The 23,904-nt window shown below is 36.0% G+C and overlaps 1 long non-coding RNA gene across 6 annotated transcripts; it reads left to right on the forward strand.

Annotated features, from left to right (window-relative positions):
- The first annotated feature begins 1,298 nt into the window (after positions 1–1,298).
- On the forward strand, positions 1,299–9,720 carry LOC104247812 (uncharacterized). Of its 6 annotated transcripts, none has more exons than XR_716319.2 (5): positions 1,299–1,417; positions 1,493–1,619; positions 3,820–3,976; positions 7,926–8,523; positions 8,625–9,085. It is a non-coding gene; the product is annotated as an uncharacterized lncRNA (long non-coding RNA). The 6 variants fall into 6 exon arrangements; XR_011406159.1 differs by having other exon boundaries at positions 1,513–1,619; XR_716320.2 differs by lacking the exon at positions 1,493–1,619 and adding an exon at positions 9,537–9,720 and having other exon boundaries at positions 1,302–1,417; positions 8,625–8,722.
- The last annotated feature ends 14,184 nt before the right edge of the window (positions 9,721–23,904 follow it).

The raw sequence follows: 23,904 nt of genomic DNA on the forward strand, positions 1-23,904 counted from the left end.
TAAAAGAAAATACTTATTTATATGAAAATTTTAAATTTTGGAGGCTTTTTTTGAGTGTTCTTGCTAAAGATCACTGATAAAATAATAGAATAGAGGACAAAAATATAAATAATAATAAACGACAAATAAGAAATTGGGAGGTAGTCAAAAAACAATAATGCTGGGGACAAAGGAAATAAAGAGCACAACGATTAGGGAAAGTGAGACAAAGTTCAAGATAAATTCGAACTTGAATCTTACACACGAGAAAAGCTTCCAAAAAGATATACTAGCTATGACACCTTTGTCTAGTTTGTGACTTGGGGTGGCAGGATAAAATATTCATCGTAGTTTAAATTTTTTTAAAAATAAATATTTAATAATTTTATCAACCTAGCGGGTTCCATAACAACCCCACCCTACAACGTGGATCTGCTACTGTCTCCAATTATTGGAAATAAAATTAAATACTGAAATGGATAAATAAAAACTGATAGGATACAAATGACAATAACTAAACTTGTAGACCCTTAAAGACATGAGAACTTCCCTAATTGACTTTAGTCAAAATCCCCAAATTCGGCTTCCCAACATATTTTCCCTCTTTCCTCATAAAGAAAACGAAAAAGGGTCATAAATGCCCTTAACCTATCAGAAATGGCTCAAAAATGCCCCTCATCCACCTTTTGGCCCAAAAATGTCACTAACGTTTTCTTTAGTATCAAAAGTGCCCCTTGAACTAACAGACAACAACTGTGTGGGGCTTTTGCAAATCCACGTGGCGCTCTTTGATTGTTCAATATTAAACAACTTTAGCTTTTATCATTAAAGTGAGTGTCAAGATATGTATTTTAACACCAAAAATTGTAGCTTTGCAGTTGCTAAAATACAGGTAATTAACTTTAAAATAGCAATTTTATAAATGTTACTTGAAATATAGTAGAATTTTAGCCGAATAAATGGAACCAATTTTTAGGTAAAGACACCAGAAGATTCAGTTTTTTACACAGCAAAAAATGAAATTGTGCTAATAAACTTGAAAGGAAGAAAAGAAAAATTTAAGTAAGGAACTGGAAGAGAAAAGAAAGAGTTGAAGAACCCTATTAGAATATGTGGGTTGGGTCTAATTATTTTTTTAATGTTGACCAATCAAAGAGTGCCACATGGATTTGCAAAAGCCCCACATAGTCAACTGTTATTGTGTGTTAGTTCAAGGGGCACTTTTGATACCAAAAAAAAACATTAGTGGCATTTTTGAGCCAAAAGATGGATGAGGGGCATTTTTGAGCCATTTCTGATAGGTTATGGGCATTTATGACCCTTTTCCGTAAAGAAAAAGAGTGATACGTACGTAGTGTTGCTCAGTTCCTGTCCAGGGGCACTCCGTTCGCATTCAACTCTTGTCCGAGTCCGACACCTTACTGAAGAACTCTATGCCGTAATTTCTGATTGATCCCTCTCCTTTTTCAATCTTTGCATTTTTTTCCCTTGATAACCATAGTGTCTGATTCAGCTTGTGGGCACCTCTACTAGGGGTACCTGCTACCTCAATCAACCAATACTTGGCCAGATGAAAAGAAATCATGTAGTGTATTATTTCCTCCATTGGGATTTGCATTTGTTTTCTTCTGCTTATCAATGTAATTTCTCCTTCACATTTCATGCTAGCGAAATTATTACAAGTGTTTTTTCCCTGAATGCTTCACCTCTTCATATGTGATGTGATTATTATCCATAATATAGAAGTAGAATCTGTTTTCTGTCAGTATTAAATTAAAGAAGTTTCTAGGCCCTAGTAGATGTCCATGGTAAAGAGACTAGAATGTTCTTTGATGCATTCTCTTTGAGAAGAAGATATATGCTTGATACTACCAGGGGAAGATGTAGAGCAGTGGTGCTGGCTTCATCTGAACCCAGTACTTTCAACTAGGAGCATAATTTATGTATAAAAATTCACTAAAATTACAATGAATGATCGGTCTGAATCCATAATGTTTAAAATACTATGATTTCATTGCTAAGAACCTTAAAGGTTGAACTCATAAAGTTTAGATCCTGAATCCGCCTCTGGATACTACTGGTTGGCCGTAATTTAGTTAGTATGAATTTTAGCTGCATTAAGCAATCACTTTTGAGCTTCAGCAACCCCAGTCGCCTCCCCAATTTCTTCGCCTTATCCCTTCTACTTCTTCCTTCCACTTTGATTGGTTCCCTATGATTAGCGCAGGGAATAAGAAAAGAAAATACAGTTGGTTACTGTAATAGAGGTAGTTTGAAGATATATATAGATAGTTAGAAAGACGCTACATTAATGTTTAATTAGAATTACTAAGTGTTTTGATGATTCGTGGGAATGCTAACATTACTAAGACTATAAGAAAAGTTTTTAACATTGCTTTTGCACATTATGCAGTTGTATGCTGTTGTATGCTGTACAATCTCACATGTTCATTACTTGTGTGCTCTTTGCATTGGAACTGATATTCAGTGGTACTTTTGAATGTTTACTGTCAAGCCACTTTTACTCCCTTTCTTCTTTTTTGATTTCATATTTATAGATTCTTTTATCTGTCAGTGTATATTTCTGTTTCGTTCATGTAGTAAATATAGATTCTTTTTCTGAGGTTGCATGGCCGTAGTAAATAAGTTTTTCTTTCAACACCATTCTTCTGATGTTACGAAAATTTCTATAATGTGATCAACATAATGCCAATTAAATATCTTGAATCGATAACCATCTTTCAGCTAACTTAGCCTCCTCCATCCCTCGGGACCAACAAGGGGTAGTACATGAATATTCACCTGTTGTCCATCGGCTACGCCTTTCGATATGATCTTAGGCCCTGAATTTGCGGAGGAATCCTTGCGCTTCGAGGGCATTGGATTCTCATCGACGTTTGCGTTACTCAAGCTGACATCTCGCTTCCGCTTCGTCTACCACCGCTCGTGCGGAGGCTTTTCTTTAAGGTGGGACGCTCCCCGACCGATGTATTTTTACATCCCACCATTTCAGCAGATCGCTTAGCCCATTCATCTTCAGTGCAAGAGCGCTCAATCAATAAGCTGTTACACACTTTTTCAAGGGTAGTTGCTTCTAAGCAAACCTTCTTTCTACTTCAACATCAACTTCGTTAGCTAACTAATTGATCCTCGCCCATCTTTGGCTGCCTTTCAGGAGGATTATGTTGGACCTATGTGATCTTGTTACAACGTTCTTTTCTTTTTTTTAAAAAAAAAGAGAGATTTCTGGTGAAAACTTCAATCCTGGTTAGGCTCTTCTTGTTGGAGTATCCTTGCTCAGAGGCTAAAGTGAATTGAATTCTCTCTTTTCTTTCGGGAGTGCCAAAGAACTGAAGTTCTGTTCTTAAGACTTTAATCATGTTTGATTTTCATGTTGAATTTGCATCAAAATTGGCCTCCAGATCAGACCTTTTTATTTCTTAGAGGACTGTGTAAATTTGTGAAGATTTTGAAGACATCTTGGATAAGAAATGAGAATCAAGATCTTAACATCTTAGACTATTGTGTGCTACAAAAGGGTAATGTTAATAGAATATATTTTGAAACCAAATTTTGATTGTCTGAATATATAGTGAAGATCGCATTGCTGAGAACTTGAACATAAAATAGCATACAAGCCCCTTAGTAGCGAATATAGGATGTAGTTTATCTGGTTTAAGGTTGTCTTGATCAGGGAAGAAAAGCACTTAAGATTTAAGACCAAGTTGTCATATCTCTGTTTCTGGCTTTATCTATGTCTTATGTAGGTGGTATCCGTCCATAAAGACATCTTTCATTATCTGTTTGAAGTTTAAAGATGTCGCTCTTATTACCTTGCAGTGATGGATCTTCTAGGAGAGAATGCTGCAAAACTCTTGAGTAGCTTGGATGACCTTCCCGTTGGGAGTATTTGTCACACTTGTAGGATGCGATCTTATTATGTGGTGTCAGGAACTAAGTTACTATACTCAATATGTACAGGCTATATGGATATACGGTAAGCTTAAACTTTGATGTACAAACCTTTTAAACTATTGTGTTATCTGCACATTCTTGCAAGCTGGTTATCAACTTGAATAGGAGAACACAATTCCATGGATGCATCTGATTTTGACTTTTGAAGAGGGCCCATCGCTAGGAAAATTGGCTGTGTCTGTATGTCTTTGGCTTCAATGTGATAGTAATATAACTTTGGCTAGTTTTAAATTATTTATTCTACCTACATCAGGGTGAAGGTGTGAGAATTCAGAATAGTGTATCTTGAATGGAGTAATATTTATTTGAACATGAAGTATTTTCTTTATATTGTTTTGTACCTCAAAATTAGTGAATGTGACTAAGTGTAGTTTGACTTTATCTCTTGTCGCAATTGTTTTTTTGACTGACTTAGCTACACATTTTTACTAAGGATGAAAGGACCGTTATATGCTTCCTCAACTTTCACTATCTCCTACTTCCCCTTGAATGTTCTAGGATGCCTTGCCTTCCATCCTGGAAAGCACCAAAAGCAATTGTGCTCTCTTCCTTCACTTGCTGGGTTCAAGTTATTTGATTTTTTCCGAGTCCTGATGCCAGGACAAGCCTGTTCAATCCTAGGGAATGTTGAGCAACATCCTCGAGATTGACTGTCAGGCTTTGGCTAAACAACTTCAGTTTCTACACTAAAAGATATCGTGAGGATACTTAAAGAAATTGTCAAATCAACCGAGTTGCACCATCTGAACGCATAAGACTGACATTCATCACTAGGTTACAAAACTTTATCTTAATTCACACAGTCATTTGAAACATTTTCGTCTTGAGTATGTCTTTTACGGTTTTACCCAAAAAAATAAAAAAGAGGGACTATAACTTCATTATACTAATCATTGTTTATGCAATGTTATTAAAAGCGAAAAGACAAGGTATAAGTGGGCTGATGGAATTGGGCTTTAGTTAGGCAAGGTCCATAGAGAGGAACTCTAGGATAATATCCCACCATTTCATATCTCCATCTCGTTCTGCTTACGAATTCTATCCTCAGAGCAGTGAGAACCTCTTCCGTTCGACAAAACCATCCGAAAACAAACAAGAAATCATTTGAGCGCTTGAGTTGGTCCTCATTTGCAACAGCATGCAGAAATGCTTCAGGCCTTCCTGCACCAAAGACAAAGGATAAAACTTAAGAGAGTTTGCGGTAGTAAGGCTGGCACAATTACTAAAAACTTTAGTTCGTCTGGGTAAATCCTAATAAACATAATCCACAATGCTGTAGAATGACAACAACAACAACATACCTAGTGTAATCCCACAAGTAGGGTCTGGGGAGGGTAGTGTATATGCAGACCTTACCCCTACCTTGTGAAGGAGAGAGGCTGTTTCAGTTAGGCTCTCAGCTCAAGAAAAGCATAATCACAACAGTTTTGGTTGTAAAATGAAACCCATAAAGTCTCAGTGGCATAGTCTTCTTGATACATACTTGATTTAGAGAACTCATCTATTTGACAAAATAAAGAACTCATTTTTGTTTTTGTTTTTGAAACCAGCAAAATAAAGAACTTTTAGCTATTCAAAAAGCATAAAGAGACTTCTTAGACTATCAAGTCGGTAGCATAATTTTTTAACAGTATGATATAGAACCCCAATAATTAGAAACCAAAAAGCCCCTACATAACGTGGCAGCTGCAGCAGCATGTGTTGCAAGGACGTCCAGGCAGTTTCTTGATTGACAGGGGTTCAGAATCCAAGTTAGACGGGGGTTAGGTTATTGGAAGCTTCTTACTTTAAATGTACAGGATCTTGCAGCATTATAATTGACATCTCCTAGTTTTCCTTCAGAGGACGAAGATTTGCCTCATCCTGACCGGTCTACAAATCCTTAAGCTTAAGAACACAAGCACAAAAGGTGGCTTGTTCCTATTTACCGTATTCATGTGTCTTGTTACTACAAGTGACCGAAATCCATTTCCATTGGATGAGTTGCTAAGTAAGGCATGGCTTGGCTTCAGAAGCTAGACCCTTTTATGGGGTTGCAAACAGGGCACACAAAGCTATTAAAGCTTTGTCCAGATGCAAGCCCTTACTGCAAAGTGCTAAGTGAGCTTCATTCAAGAAAATGTAGAAATCATGACTAGAAGTCCCTATGTACCTCACAAGATGTGCTTGAAAATGGATTTGAAACAAAGAGATGTTTACTAACAATCCTATTTCCCCCAAAATGTTAAATAGATTAACTCATCAATTGGAAAACTGGGAGACAACCATATGCTTTGTATGACATCCATGATCAAAGTTTCACCTGTAGGACTGCAGATATCGGTCACGTACGGCTGAATTTCTGCTTAGTGTACAAGTGAAACTTTAAGTCAATATCTTTTTTTTTTTTTTTTCATTTTGTAGTATATGTAAGTTAAATGCACCACCTATGTTATTAAATGCATCATCTACTTTATCTAACCATCAGATATATATGACCTGAACTCTTTGCATTTATTTTACATTGAGAAAGCTACTAATAGAAAGTAAATGAATGTTTCAGCAGGTAAGTGCAAACTTTGGCTACAAATAGCCTTTGTGCATTACATACAGATTCATAGCAATAGTTGAGTGTGTTATTTTGAAAATGTCTGATGAAACTGGAACCAGTAAACTCTATGAAAAGATTTATGAAGAAGTTTGAGTCTTTGAAGGCTGATTGGAAATAAATGAAACCAAAGTTTTCTGCTGATCCTTCATTCCAGGCAAGATTGGAAATTGATAGGAATAAGTTAGGCTTTGAAACCTCTTTCGACAGAATGATGCAACAGTTCGATTCTTGAGGGAGTCTATGAGGGCTGACTATGGTAAGATAGAAAGAGTTGTGCACTCTCTTCCTTTTTCTATGGATAAAATAAAAATCGAACAGAAGCAGTTGGATGATGAATTCAATCGTTTGATGCGTGTTGTTATGCAGCTTAGAGGTGTTTTTCCCGATTCTCTATGATCATCTCTGATTTTGATGATAATGCAAGAGTTATCTCAGATTCTGATGATGAATTAATTAGAGAAGTTGATGAGTATCACCGTCCGAGTTTTATGCACTCTTCGTTTCTTAAAAAATTAAAAGAAAGTCATGATCATTGTTTGTGCTTTAGATCTTGGTTCAGAATTGAGTCCACCTCCTCTACTATGCGAAAAATAAAGTCAGTTTTAACTTTGTGGAGTGATTTTCTTGATGATTCCATATATGTAGGTCATTGGTTCTCATGTTTCATCTGTCATCAGTATTTCACTAGTACACACTTTCATTTTAAAGAACTAGTTTCAAAAGCACTGCCAGTATGTTGAGGAACTAGCTACATGGAGCTTGTTTTTCACAAGTAGAGGAACGTGTGACTAGTGAAACCGATTCTAATTGCTTCTCTTAATGCATGCATTTGCAAATTGAGCTTATAACAATGTAGATAGTGTTGTTGCAAACTCTTGTTCCTTGACCGATAGAAAGATATTATATTTAGGATCACTTACTCCTCAGTATTCACCAGGAGCTATTACTAGGTATATGTTTGTGAAACTTACTGTGCTTTGCAGCATGAAAGTGTAGAATTTTTGTTGGTGTTCATGGAATGTAGTATTTTTTAGGGTTGGAGAAGTCAAATATTCCTTGGATGCAGACCATTCCTCAGGATTCACCCTCATTTTCCTTTGATGGGTGCCTGCCTTCTAGTTGGACCATTCCTCTTTCTGAACTCATCACTCTAATCTCGGAAATGATATTTCTGGAACACTTGTTCGTGGGAAAAACCTCTTTCGCTATAGCGGTTTTTATTGTGTAAGTAGAGGGTTAAAAACTTCATATGTATGTGACTGCTGAACTGGATTGATGCTATATGCATAGCAGTCTTGCCTCGCTAACTAGCCGTCCTCTTATCCTTTTTCGTGCATGTGTTCTTCAAGTGTCTGATAGTGTTATCTCTCTTGATCATCAGTTATCGTTATGAAAGGAGCTTTGTCAACAAAATCGTACATTTCTGGGAGCATGCTGACCAAAGAATAAAGTCACTCTAGCGAGATCAATTTACCCTACCATCAATTCTCAGACTTATGGATGCTCTATCTTGAGATTCACTTTGACATGGTACCTCCGTGTGCTGGTAAAACCGTGAGTTTAGCTAAAGCATGATTAGCATTTATTCTTTCAACAGTAAGATGGCAGTCCACTCGTTAATGCATATCATTCATTGTTTGATTGCAAATAGAAGTCAAGTTTACATTTCTTTAAGATTTGTTTAATGCTGCAAGCTGGTTTGTTAGTCATTAGGTTCCAGGGAAAATGTAAGTGATGCTGGGATCCGTGATAATTATTCAGATTGATGAATAGGCCCTTGTCCAGTTCAGAAGGATGTAGGTATTCAGATCAATGACAGCAAATTATTTATGATTTAACCCCTTTAAAAGATATTTAAGAAGATCAGTAACTCTTTAGTTTACTACTCCATCAGTTTATTTCAAATCTCCTATTGTGGGCTGATATTGAGTCTGGTGTTCTCTTAGCATTGACTGCCAGATCCATCAAGTAATACAAAGGTAAATTGTATAAGGGTATTCTGTAGTCATGCTTCACTGACAGGCACTTTGTTCTACACATATTTTCTTTGTACCAAAATTCAGTTTTAATCTTTGTGCAGGTACATGTATCTTATGCAATTTATTCTTCATTTCCCCTTGCTCTCGCATGTGACACGTTGAAACCATTCTCACCTAAATGTTGCAAGGGGCAAAAGAGGTATCAACTATCTAGTGCTTCTGCTTTTCTTTTTGAACATTTGTTGAATTGCAGAAGTAACAAAGTGGTACTAAGAATGCAATTTACTACCTGGTGGTTTCGTTGCATTACTTTTCCTTTGTATTTTCGAGATCAAGTTGAGCTTTATGTAGCATTATTAAGGTAGCATCTAAGGTGTAATTACTGTGTACCGATAACTGAATTAGTTTTATGTTTAAAATTAAAATATGTTCATAGGCTTTACTATTGTTTGTTTATGACCTAAAAGTGTTCTGTTCAGTATAATAGGATGCTGCATATGTACATTCAGGGTCATCCCGTATAGATTTTCATTGTACTCATCATGTCAATTCTCTTTTATCATTGCGCGGACTGTGTCCAGATACTTTCTTTGGTTCCACCTGTAGATAAATTCTCGTTCCCACTTTATGCAACTTCATGTCTGATCCCCATAAAACAGTGAAACATGGTCAAATAGATAAGAAAGTAGAATACATTGGTCCAATCCCAAAGGAACCTAAGTATGATGGTATTCAAGTCGTGGAGAACCAAAAAAAGAAGGGAAGAACTCAACGAGTGACCTGCAATGGCAGAGTTTATGATTATATGCTTTGAAAGCTTGGGCAGATAAAGTGGCCAAAGTGGGAAATGAAGCTTATGATGATTAAGTAGACTAGCGCTTAGGCAAGTATGCAAACGATAGGAAAAAGTGAACAAAATTAAATTTTGTAAACATCATGATTATTCTTTTGAAGTTTTGCTCGTTAGGTTGGACTTCTTATTGGAATTCATGCAACCTTGCTTCAAATTGCAGGTATTAGATGGATGGCATTAAGGCATTATGTGTTTTTTAAAAGTTTTAACTGCTATTGATTTGTACATAAAGCTGAAATCTGGTGCTATTACAAGATCAGAGAAGTCTTTAGTTTTATTGAAGTACGGTCTAGGAAAAGAACTTGTATACCTGCAATGCAAACAATTGAATGGATTGCCAGTGAACACTTTTTGTTCTCCACTAACTATAGCTGCTAAAAGCCTCACTTGATTATAGAGTCTCGTGGTTAAAGCAATTATGTCTTTCCACATCTATGAAAATGCTACCATTATGCATGCTATTAGACTTAATTATCCATCCTCAAGTTCATCTGTTTAATAGAAAAAATCACTTGTTTGAGTAAATTTTGAGAAGGACAAAAGGACAATTAAAATCACCTCCCAAAGATGATACACGTCTCGAAGGCAATGATTATAAATAGGAAAATAAGAACATCGTGATGCCTTTCCTTTTCCATTAGCTAAGCATGTCAATTTGGAGTGATTCCCAATATCCTTTCAATTTAGTTTCTATCCCTTTTTATTTATACATACTTTAGAAGGTGTAAATCATTTGCTTGTCTATTTATATACTTTGGAAACCGATGGAGGTGGGATTTTCCACTCCAATATATCTTCACTTTAAAGCAACTTTATTTATGATATAACATGAAATGCAATGATATTTATGGGGTCTCCTTTGAAATCCTTTTTTGTTCTCATTGATAAAATTCTTACCACACTCCCAATTTTCAAAAGGTTTCAAAATGGGTGATTATGAATATACTTGAAGTCACATGCATGCCTTAATTACCTTCTTTACCTATCTAATCATCAAAAAGTTAGGTGTATTTTAGAGTAAATCATTATTAAACGGAGAACTTGATGGCCTTATTCCATCAATGAATCATTCAAGAACGAATTTAGGGAGACTATTCTAATCTTATTCAACGAAATCAAGGTGGAGCTTGGGGTGGTTTCTGCTTTCTTAATATGTCTAATTTGAAATCTCTCTATACCTTCAGACACCTCCTACTCTTTTCGTAATTTTGACTTGCTTTGCAAATTTGAGGATTAAAATTTTCTTGGTTTTGCTAGAAAATGTTTTTTTTTCCTGTTTATCCATCTGGTATTTCATACCATACCATAGGTCGGACTAATTCGTATTCGCGCTATGTAAATTTTTAAGGGGAAAATAATTTACCAAAAAATCTTTTCATTCGTAAGGCTCTGAATATGATCTCGAGCAAGAGGAGAGATCTCATCTAATCCACTCATGGTTGCTAGAAACCCAAGAAGATAAAAGCTTTGCAAAATTAGATCGTGTTTGCGACGCCCCAAAATAGTGCATGTAAACTTGAAAATACCCATATCTTCGCCGAGGTAATATTAGGCCTAGGGAAATTTTCTTGACTTAAGATAGGGTCTCTCACATGCCAATTTCAGTCAGCTTCAAAGCCTAATCATTTTGTCCTCCACTAATTGGCAAAGGAAAGTCATTATATGTGATAAATAGAAAGGCCCTACTACTCTCTACTTTGAGTGTGAATGTTTTCGCGTGGCCCCAAAGTTGAAGAGGTTATGACTGTGAAGTCAAAACACTACAAGCCACCTTTAGTCTTGCTTGGTATGGTGCACATCTGTGCACTGTTGATGCTGCCCTTTTGTGCACTGAAGTGGGTCGACTTAAGGCATAATATCTCTTCTTCTTTTTTTCCCACCCGGTATTAGTGCTCGCATTGGGGTTCGATTAAATTTGGATTCGCGCCGAAAAGTCTCACATTGAGGGGTAAAACATTCTCTGACAAAAGCAATTTTATACTCATGGCTCGAACCCGAAACCTCTGATTAAAGATGAAGAATTACTTACCATTTCACCACAACTCATGTTGCCCCTGAACTTGATAACATTTATTCAGTGTACATGTAAATTATTTTTAGTTCTTGATTATCGGGTAGACTTCATCCCCCTAATTAGATTTGAACTCTTGCCACAATCTACACCTTTTTCTTTATGCATAATATAATATTGTTTGGATTTTTCACATTATATTATTTCTGAGATTTACGCACAAAAAACTGGAAACCTACTAGTTTTCAGTTTAAGATAGCTAAACATAAACAGTCGCGGCTAACAATGCATTGGACCACACCCGTCTATATATAGACCTCCTAAAGTCCTAATAAGGTTCTCGTTGTTTCCCTATATTTGGGTTTGATTTGGTGAAAAAAAGAAAGTGAAATATTTGTCGTTTACTTTAAGTTGTATTAAAACAAGTTAGTTGGAAGTAAAGTAACTTTTACTTTTTCCTTTTCATCCTATAATAATGTATTAAAAAAGTTTTATGTCAAAGGTTAAAGGGTTAATTGTACCTTTTACTTTTTACATCACCTGCATACTTTTTACATCCCCTTGTGCAGGTGATGTTAATCTCACTTACAGGCATTTTAATTAGTTGTAATGCTAAATTTGTTGAGTTTCTTTTTAATATAGAAAAGTATTAAAAATAGGGTGAATGAGAAATGGAGAGAAATGAAAATTTTGAGTAAAATTTTAAGTTTCTCTCTCCTTTTAATGAGACATTGTCCCTCATTGGTAGAGGAAAAGGAGTTTAGTGGGTTTATATACAAATGCACTTCATGTAGCTCTTAAAGAGTTAAGAAGAAGGCAAGCCTCGCGTCGTCGTCGTCGCTCGCTCGGCTTCGACTACGGCTTCGGCTTCGGTCAAATGATTGATTGATTAATTTTTTGGACCAAATTTATTTTGAATATTAACGTAATATTATCCGTGTTTGTAACGGATGTTTTTCAATCCGTGAATATTAATGAGCAAGTGCCAAGTGCTCATTCCACCATGAGTAGTGCTCCAGCCACCATTGCCATATTGATTGCTCCATTAGCTAGCAGCCTGGTGCTCCGTCCACCATGGCCAAGTGCTCCACTAAATGAGTGGCAGCGGGTCCGTGTTTAGCAGCTAACTGCACTATAAATAGATGGTGCAAGCAGCTTGTTGAAGACACACCGAAACAGAATTGAGAGCTATTGATCTTCTCTTCACCGAAAACTCAACGTTGGCTATAATTTGCATTCCTTCCTCTCAGAATTTCCATTCGACTTCTGAGTTTTCCTCCCTTGTTCTGTATTGTTTTAAACTACAAACAAAGCATCCGTAAGTGTGATTTGCTGCCGAACTTTGTATTCGCTGAAACACTGGGGTTTGAAGTACCGCTACACCAGTGTGTAATTCGTTCTATCCTGGGAGAAAATAATCCATTTCTTGGGTACTAGGAGGGGATTAAATTCCTTAAGAAAACACTGTGAATTCAGTGGGCTCGAATTAATTTCTGTTTTATTTATATTTACGTTTATAAGCTAACGCTCTAATTTCCAGAATCATTATTTACAAGTACAGAAGGAACAACAAGTTTAAGGAATTTAATAATTTTAATTTCTGTATTTGTGTTATTCTTATTATTCTGGAAACTTAAAACCTTTGTGGTTTTGTGTACTCCCATTTGGAGAGTAAAGCCTTCGTGGCGTTTTGTTGGAGATTAAAATCTACGTGATTTTTCACTCCAATTTTAAACGTTTATTAAACGTTTGTTTGTGTCATTTGTACAATGTTGCTACTTGTGCATTTATTTGACTCGGATTGCATGTTGACCGGCTTCTAGAATAAGGGAAGCTGTTCCGATGATGACTGCCAACGCATCGACAAGTCGAACTCCGGCGTTGGCACCGGCAGAGAAACCCGGAAAATTTTCCGGGATGGATTTCAAGCGCTGGCAGCAAAAGATGTTCTTCTACTTGACTACGTTATGTCTACAGAAGTTCATCAAGGAAGATGTTCCTGATCTTCCAGATGAAACTCCAGAGAATGATAGCTTTCTCGTGATTGAGGCGTGGAAGCATTCTGACTTCTTGTGCAGGAATTATATTCTTAGCGGACTGGAGGATAATCTGTATAATGTATACAGTGGCGTGGAGACGTCAAAAGAATTGTGGAATGCGCTTGAAAAGAAATACAAAACTGAAGATGTCGGGATGAAGAAATTCGTCGCTGCAAAATTTTTGGACTACAAAATGGTAGATAGCAAGTCTGTTATTACCCAAGTCCAGGAGTTACAAGTGATTATTCATGATCTACTTGCTGAAGGTATATTTAAAATAAATGCTAATGTTGAAAGTAAAATTTTTGGTAATTTTACTAACGGAATTTTCATTGAAGGTCTTGTCATCAATGAGGCATTCCAAGTAGCAGCAATAATTGAGAAGTTGCCTCCATTGTGGAAGGACTTTAAAAATTATTTGAAACACAAACGAAAGGAGATGTCCCTTGAAGATCTCATTGTTCGATTGAGAATCGAAGAGGACAATAAAGCTGCTGAAAGGAGAGGCCGTGGAAATTCAACAATAATGGGAGCAAATATTGTTGAAGATAACAAAAAGAGAAAGAAGGCTTCTGGTCCGAAATACAACCCAAGCAAGAAGCGGTTCAGTGGAAATTGCTACAACTGTGGGAAAACCGGACACAAATCTACGGAGTGTCGTGCTCGGAAGAAAGACAAGCAAAGGGGTCAAGCAAACATGGTAGAAAAGCATGATGATGTTGATGACTTGTGCGCCATGCTTTCTGAATGCAACCTGGTAGGAAACCCAAAGGAGTGGTGGATTGATTCTGGAGCCACTCGCCATGTTTGTGCTGTGAGGGAAGCATTTTCTACATATGCTTCTGCTGGACCCGAAGAGACGCTCTCTATGGGAAATGCTGCTACAGCAAAAATTGAAGGATACGGTAAGATATTTCTCAAGATGACTTCTGGCAAGGTCATGACTTTGAACAACGTCCTTCATGTTCCCGAGATTAGGAAGAACTTAGTCTCTACTGGACTTCTTGTAAAGCACGGTTTCAAGTGCGTTTTTGTATCTGACAAGGTAGTGATTAGTAAGAATGAAATGTTTGTAGGAAAAGGTTACCTTACTGAGGGCCTTTTCAAGCTGAATGTAATAGTTGTTGAAACTAATAATAAAACTTCAGCTTCTTCTTACTTACTTGAGTCAAATGATTTATGGCATGTACGTTTAGGTCATGTCAATTATAAAACCTTGCGAAAAATGATAAACTTGGAAGTATTGCCTAAGTTTGAATGCGAAAAATCAAAATGTCAAATATGTGTGGAATCTAAGTATGTTAAACATCCTTATAAGTCGGTTGAAAGGAATTCAAATCCTTTAGACTTAATTCACACAGATATTTGTGACATGAAGTCAATACCATCTCGCGGTGGAAAGAAGTATTTCATAACTTTTATTGACGATAGTACTCGATATTGCTATGTTTACTTACTTAATAGTAAAGATGAAGCAATAGACGCATTCAAGCAATACAAAAATGAAGTTGAAACGCAACTTAACAAGAAAATCAAAATGATAAGAAGTGATAGGGGTGGTGAATATGAATCTCCTTTTGAACAAATATGTTTAGAATATGGAATTATTCATCAAACAACAGCCCCTTACACGCCCCAATCCAATGGGATTGCGGAAAGAAAGAATCGTTCATTAAAGGAGATGATTAACGCATTGTTTATAAATTCTGGTTTGCCATAGAACTTGTGGGGGGAAGCTGTTCTTACAGCCAGCCGAATACTAAATCGAGTACCCCATAGTAAAACACAATCCATTCCATATGAAAAATGGAAATGAAGGAAGCCCAACTTGAATTATTTTAAAGTGTGGGGGTGTTTGGCAAAGGTGCAAGTTCCTAAACCCAAAAGGGTAAAAATATGACCGAAAACAGTTGATTGTGTTTTCATAGGATATGCGACTAATAGTAAAGCATATCGATTTCTGGTTCATAAATCAGAAAATCCCGACATTCATAATAATACGGTTATAGAATCAGATAATGCTGAGTTCTTTGAAAATATATATCCGTATAAAAAGGAATGCGAGTCGATTGGTGAAGGATCTAAATGACCTCGGGAAGAAACAAAAGAAAGTACATTTAATCAGGGGGATCCAAGACGTAGTAAACGTCAAAGAACGTCTACTTCGTTTGGACCAGATTTTGTGACTTTCTTATTGGAAAATGAGCCTCGAACATTTAAAGAAGCTATGTCTTCTTCGGAATCATTGTTCTGGAAAGAGGCAGTCAATAGTGAAATAGAATCCATATTGAACAACCATACATGGGAATTGGTTGATCTTCCTCCTGGAAATAAACCTTTGGGTTCTAAATGGATTTTTAAGAGAAAAATGAAAGATGATGGCACTATTGATAAATTTAAGGCAAGACTTGTTGTCAAAGGGTATAGACAACGAGAAGGTCTTGACTACTTTGATACATACTCCCCAGTTACAAGGATTACGTCCATACGGATGTTAGTAGCATTAGCTGCAGTGTATGGTCTTGAAATTCATCAAATGGATGTTAAAACGGCCTTCTTAAATGGAGAGTTGGAGGAAGAAATTTACATGGAACAACCTGAAGGGTTTGTGGTTCCAGGTAAAGAAAATAAGGTATGTAGACTTGTTAAGTCCCTTTACGGACTAAAACAAGCACCCAAACAATGGCATGCGAAATTTGACCAAACAATGTTGTCAAATGGTTTTAAGATAAATGAATGTGATAAATGTGTGTACATTAAAAATGTTCCAAATCACATAGTCATTGTTTGCCTATATGTGGATGATATGCTGATAATGAGTAATAACATTGCCAACATAAATGCTACTAAGCGTATGCTAACTAGCAAGTTTGATATGAAGGACTTGGGAATTGCGGATTTAATTCTGGGGATTAAGATCCAAAAGACTCCTCAAGGTCTGGCATTGTCACAATCTCATTATATTAAGACAGTACTTGAAAAATTCAAGCACTTGGGCTTTAAAGTTGCAAAGACTCCAATTGACGTAAATCTTGCACTAGCAAAGAATAAAGGCCAAAGCATATCACAATTGGATTATGCTCGTGTGTTGGGATGCTTAATGTACATCATGAATTGTACACGACCAGATATAGCTTGTGCTATAAGTAAACTAAGTCGATACACGAGCAATCCAGGTCAATCTCATTGGATGGCAATGAAACGAGTTTTGGGATACTTAGAACATACCCAAAACTTTGATTTGCACTACAGTAAATATCCTGCGGTGATTGAAGGATATTGTGATGCAAAATGGATCACCGGTTCAACTGATTCGAAGTCCACAAGTGGATATGTATTCACTATTGGTGGAGGAGCGATATCTTGGAAGTCGTCCAAACAAACATGTATTGCCCGCTCTACAATGAAGGTTGAGTTCATAGCCTTAGATAAAGCCGGTGAAGAAGCTGAATGGCTCCGGAATTTCTTGGAAGACATTCCATTTTGGCCCAAACCGTTGGCACCAATATGCATACACTGTGATAGCCAAGCGGCAATTGGAAGGGCTGGGAGCGTTATGTATAACGGTAAATCTCGTCATATACGACGAAGACATAAAACCGTTAGGCAACTTCTCTCTAGAGGAATTATCACGATTGACTATGTAAAGTCAAGTGATAATGTGTCGGATCCACTTACAAAAGGCCTAACTAGAGAGGTAGTTGAGAAATCATCGAGGGGAAGGGACTATGGCCGAGAACAAGTCATTGTGGCGGTAACTCTACCTAGAAGACTGGAGATCCCAAGATCTAGGTTCAAGGAGATCAAACAAAGTCATTAATGACGGTTCAACATTGTCAACAAAATTTTTTTAGTCCATTCTCGTGATGAGACAATGTTCAGTACCAAGGATAAAGCATTAAGGCTTTTTAATGATTTCTAAATTTGATACAGGGTATATCAAATAGTGTATCTACGGGATGACACGTTTAGGAATCACCTATGTAAGTGTGAAGTGTTAGCCGCTTCAAGGAGAATTTTGCAAGGCCAATTCTCTACGCACTTATGAAACCAGGCAGTGTTCATGGCTGAAACGAACACAACAATGAGAACCAAAGACGGTTAAGGGATTGATTGTGTGACTTATGGTTGTCTAGGTATACACTAAAGTTCGACGGTTCAAAGATATCAAATCTACCGATTGACCGAGTATATCCGACATAAGTTCACTACGGAAAGTTCAAAGGGAAACCTACTTATCCAGATGCAATTAATTCTTGCTTGCAAATCACACAAGTTTTTCATGCATACTTCCGTGATATAGCCATTCCCCATTCATGTGGGGGATTGTTGAGTTTCTTTTTAATATAGAATGGTATTAAAAAAAGGGTGAATGGGAAATGGAGGGAAATAAAAATTTTGAGTAAAATTTTAAGTTTTCCTCTCCTTTTAATGAGACATTGTCCCTCATTGGTAGAGGAAAAGGAGTTTGGTGGGTTTATATACAAATGCACTTCATGTAGCTCTTAAAGAATTAAGAAGAAGGCAAGCCTTGCGCCGTCGTCGTCGCTCGCTCGGCTCGGCTTCGGCTACGGCTACGGCTTCAGCTTCGGATTTGGATCGATTGATTGATTAATTTTTTGGATCAAAATATTATCCATGTTTGTAACGGATGTTTTCCAATCCGTGAATATTAATGAGCAAGTGCCAAGTGCTCATTCCACCATGAGTAGTGCTCCAGCCACCATTGCCATATTGATTGCTCCATTAGTTAGCAGCCTGGTGCTCCGTCCACCATGGCCAAGTGCTCCACTAAATGAGTGGCAGCGGGTCCGTGTTTAGCAGCTAACTGCACTATAAATAGATGGTGCAAGCAGCTTATTGAAGAGACACCGAAACAGAATTGAGAGCTATTGATCTTCTCTTCACCGAAAACTCAACGTTGGCTATAATTTGCATTCCTTCCTCTCAGAATTTCCATTCGACTTATGAGTTTTCCTCCCTTGTTCTGCATTGTTTTAAACTACAAACAAAGCATCCGTAAGTGTGATTTGCTGCCGAACTTTGTATTCGCTAAATCACTGAGGTTTGAAGTACCGCTACACCAGTGTGTAATTCGTTCTATCCTGGGAGGAAATAATCCATAACCTTGGGTACTAGGAGGAGATTAAATTCCTTAAGGAAACACTGTGAATTCAGTGGGCTCGAATTAATTTCTGTTTTATTTATATTTACGTTTATAAGCTAACGTTCTAATTTCCAGAATCATTATTTACAAGTACAGAAGGAACAACAAAATTATCACGAGTTTTGTCATGTTACGAGAGCTCTTATGTGTCCTTTCCTAAATACCTGTTGAAGGTTTGATTATCCCAAATAATTAAGTGAGACAATCGACCAATTTAGAGTGTAATGGACCATTTAAATAAATTGTATACAAATATATCAATATTTAGCTGATTGAGAGTTTGTTAGATAGATCATTTGCTATAGAATTAAGGTTAGAATATAATGATCTGTTACCTCTTGGAATTGTTTTTTCGAAATTTTTTATTTTGCCACGAATTCATCTTCCTCCCAATCTTTTTTCACCAACGCAGCTTCATTATCTTTCCAACTAATAATTTCTTCAGTTGGTTCTGAAGAAATAATTAGTGGTTCTTCAGTTGCATATTTTCCCCAGTTTTCTTTCCCTTTAATTCATTAATACATGGAAAAATACAGTAAGAAATTGGAAAAGTTGTAATTCTTAATAAAACGTACTGTAATTGTCAACTAGCTTTCCCCTCTCCTTTACGAAAATAATCTTTTAATGTATTTCAGTTTTTGTGTCCGTCCTAGCCTCCAACGCTTAAGATTGACCTCCTCAAGTGCTAGATATGAATATTTTATAAATTTTATTTATACTGGACTGCTTACTTACCTAAAGTGAAATTTTATCATCAAAGGAAGCAGCTTGCTCTTGTGGAGATCTTACTCTAATTCAGGACAAAGGCAATTTAAGCGGGCATTTTCAATAACAGTTTTTGCTTAAACGATAATGGAAATAGGTTAAAAAATTTCCCCTCTAAAATTTGAAAACAAAGGCCCTATTTCCTAGAAGGAAAAAGCAAAAAAAGACATAGCAGCAGCAAATAATATGGAAGAATATTCACTGAATGAGATGTGGTTCACCAGTTTGTACCCCCATTAGCATGCATTATCTTCTGTTAAGTCCAGCGTAAAGAAGGAAATAGAAACTCAAATTCCTTTGCCTGACTTGGCTAGGCCTAGGTCACTGTGCCACACCACGCCACACAATGAAAGAAAGAAAGAAGAAAGCAACAGGCACTAGTGGATGCAAGCACACATTCAAGATTTAAATTTTAGTAAAAGGCCAGTCCCATATTCACGTAAGATTCGCGGAAGGGCCGCACCTAAAGTGGTGTAATGTAGGTATGCTATCCTAGCTGATTCCACGGCTCGAACCCGTGACCTATAGGTCATACAAAGACAACTTGACCACTGCTCCAAAGGCTCCCCTTTAATATTTAAATTTTAGAGTTTAACATTTATGGTTCTCTAGTCTTGAACAAATTATATTTTTAGTGTTATGGTCTATTGCAAGGTTTATATAGTCTTTGAACTCTCCCACCTCAATAGCTAGCTTTCGGGGTGTGATTTTCTCCGAGTTGTCATACCGACTATTTGATACAATTTTAGTGAATTTATTCACATAAAATTATGTTTTGCATGGAACATAATTAAGTTTAATGAGTGAATTTAACACTAATGAATATAAATATATAAAACTAATTAAAATTTTAGCAAATACTATTAACTTTTGAACCCATATATTTTTTTAAAAAATGAAGTTAATACAAGTTTAGTGGTGGAACCTATGAAGTTTAATGTTTAAATCCGCTTACGAGAATGTTTGAATTATTCTTCTACGAATATTTGACCAGTATTCTATCTGACACTGTCATAGCAATTCTTTTATAGAAGGATTTGTTGTTTAGTCATGCTCAATCTTTCCTTTTCTTCTTTTCTGGGTACGAATATTACATCCCTTTGTCCGTTTTGAATAACCATAAATTTGAAGCTCGCTGTCATCAAAAGAGACAAATGTCACCCTTTATAATTTGATCAGGACGGCTCAGTTCCTTTAATAACACATTTAGAAATAGTGATTTTTTGGTAAAAAGTAATTGGAGTAAGTTATGTCTAAAATGTAGAAACAAAGGGTATTACTTATTTAGGTAAATATTTGAATCTCAATTTTAATATTACTTCTTCGGCCATTTTACCTGATATTTATTATGGCCAGAGACATAAATGTCATAACATATTTAAAATAATTTTAGTGTGTTGTCTTCCAAATTTATCTTCTTCTTTTTCCTGCGTTTTAGCATCCAAGTGACAGTAACTATTCAAGAATCAAATATTTGTCAAAATTTTGTTATTTTTCACATATATATCTATACTACATGTAAAAAATATATAGTTCAGTTGGACCCGCAACTTTAAGGCTACATGCTCCACTGCTGATCAATCACATGGCTAAAAAGTTCTCTTCCCATTTTTTATAAAAATCTTGTACCAATTTTTACCTTAAGATATTAAACAATTCAACAGAAAATTAGTTATACCACGTACTGTTAATACAACAACAATAAATGCGACCCAGTGAAATCCCATTAATGAGTTTGGGGAGGGTAGTGTGTACGCAGACTTTACCCCTACCTCGAAGGGGTAGAGATGCTGTTTCCGAAAGACCCTCAACTCAAGAGACAAAAAGACAAAAGGAGACAATATCAGTATCACCACATAAATCATATGAAAAATAGGAACAACATGGAATCCAGAAGAAAGATGCAAAGCCAAAGCAATAGCTAGTAAATAGGTCTGGCACTGAAAAGCAAAATAGTAAGACGCGACATTGCCACTAGCTATCTTAGACGAATACCCTACCAGATTAGTCTCACAACGGTACGAAGTAAGGCAAGACTCAACTATCTCCTAACCTGCAACCCTAATACTCGACCTTCACATCTTTCTATCAAGTTCCATGTCCTCGGAAATCTGAAGCCTCGTCATGTCCTGCCTAAGCACCTCTCCCTAATACTTCTTTGGTCGCCCTCTACCTCTTCTCGTGCCCTCCACAACCAACCGCTCACACCTCCTTACCGGGGTATCTGAGTTCCTCCTCTATACATGCCTGAACCATCTGAGCCTCGCTTCCCGCAGCTTGTCATCAATGGGAGCCACGCACACCTTCTCCCGAATATCATAATTCCTAATCTTATCCATCATAATGTGCCCACACATCCACCTAACATCCTCATTTCTGCTACTTTCATCTTCCGGATATGTGAGTTCTTGATAGGTTAACACTCAGCCCCGTATATCATGGCCGGTCTAACCACCGCTTTATAGAACTTACCTTTGAGTATCGGTGACACTCTCTTGTCATGTAGGACTCTAGATGCTAACCTTCACTTTATCCATCCTACCCCAATACGGTGTTTGACATCCTCGTCGATCTCCCCTCCCCCCTGGATAACCGACCCAAGGTACTTGAAATTGCCTCTACTTGGGATGACCTGTAAGTCAAGCCTCATATCCACGCCCACTTTCCCCTGCTCAGCGCTGAACTTACACTCTAGGTATTCTGTCTTCGTCCTACTCAGCTTGAAACCTTTAGATTCAAGAGCATGTCTCCAAACCTCCAGCCTCTCGTTAACACCGGCTCACGATTCATCACTACTATTAATAATTATAATAAATAAATAAAAATGGGCCCCAAAATTTGAGAGCTTAAAATCTTTGTTTTAGTGGCTTTGGCTTTGAGACACTATTTATTACTAACTATATAATGATTAAATACACGGATAATGAAATACTTAATTGGTTACATATCTTTTATTACATGGTCGTATATAAGGGTGTACAAAGAAAACCGATAAATTGTACCAACCCGATAATCCGAATCAAATCGGAAAAAAAAAAATCCGTCTATGGTTTGATTTGATTTGGTTTGGTGTTGGAAAAAAAACCTGACTATAATTGGTTTGGTTTGGTTTTAACTAAAGAAAGTCAAACCGAAACCAAACCAACTAGACATTACATATATAGAAATTTTAGATATATTTAATATATAAATATACTTATTGTGATGCAATTTATAAATATTTCTTAAAAAATTTCATAATTTTATCTTTTAAGTTATTATTTCAAGGTTGGACTTAGAATTTTTGAATGCTCCAGTAAGTTTTATAGCTATTAATATTAGTAAATTAAATAATGCTAACAAAAGCCCAAACCAAAATCAAATCAATACTAATGCTAACAAAAGACATTCAGTTCAATATTACGAACAGGAATGTATTAAATATCTATTTTTTGTTTTGCAATAATTTAGATAAAAATACATAACCTATTTTTATTTTTCTTTGGCGTTTAGTCATGTAATTAATACTCCCTTATTAGTCTATTTATTTTAGCATGACTTAGTACTTTTAGATTATGTTTCTTTTTATTATGGCTTTTTTAATTAGCAATATTTATATTATATAATTTTATTGTCTTTATTGTTGAATATTTTAGGATAATGTCATGACACATCTCATATTTTTTATTATTTTCTTAAAAAATACTTTATATAGTTGTATCTTACTAGGATTAAAGAAGTATTTTGAGCATACATTATATGTTTTGTTCTACGAATATTTTACCGAAAAAAAACCCCGAAAAAATCGAAAACTCGAGATTAAAAAGCCCGAGTTTTATTGGTTTGATTTGGTCTTTAGATTTAATAACCCGACACAATTAGTTTGATTTGATAATTATAAAATCCGAACTAACCCCACCTATGTATACCCCTAATCGCACGAAAGGATTTGACGCCAAGATGATAAAAGAAAACTTGGAAGCTGCAATATGTCGAAAGCCTAATGAACTAGAGAACATGTATTATTAAACTTAAAATAGGGTCCAGTTAATGTATATCATATTAACAACAGATCAGCTTTACCTTACTAATCTATCTATCTATATTTATATCTATCTATTTATATCTATATCTATTTATATTATTATAAAAGTATGAATAATTTATGCTAAATATTGGATAACTAAAATATCCTCGAAACTTTGATAGACTTTTATGCCCTTAAAATTTTGAGTTAAAGGTGGATGTAATTGTAATATTCCAAATATATTACCTAAGAAAGGAATTCTTTACCGATTAAAACTCCAATGCCGACAGCAAGTTCCTACTCTACAAATACCTAGAACTTTTAATACAACTACAAACTGGCAAATTTGGAAATAATTATGAATTTGGATAAACTTACTATACTTGTCATTACGATAAACCACTGGTATAAAAACTAATATTAAGTATTATTGTATTCTTTAACCGATTTATAAATTTATTCGTATTTTGTGTAATTTTAAATTATTTAATTCCATTTTGTTATTTGGTTATCACAACGTTATTATGATTTGGTTTGCAT

The sequence above is a fragment of the Nicotiana sylvestris genome, chromosome 3 (genome assembly GCF_000393655.2).
Source record: "Nicotiana sylvestris chromosome 3, ASM39365v2, whole genome shotgun sequence".
NCBI lineage: Eukaryota > Viridiplantae > Streptophyta > Magnoliopsida > Solanales > Solanaceae > Nicotiana > Nicotiana sylvestris.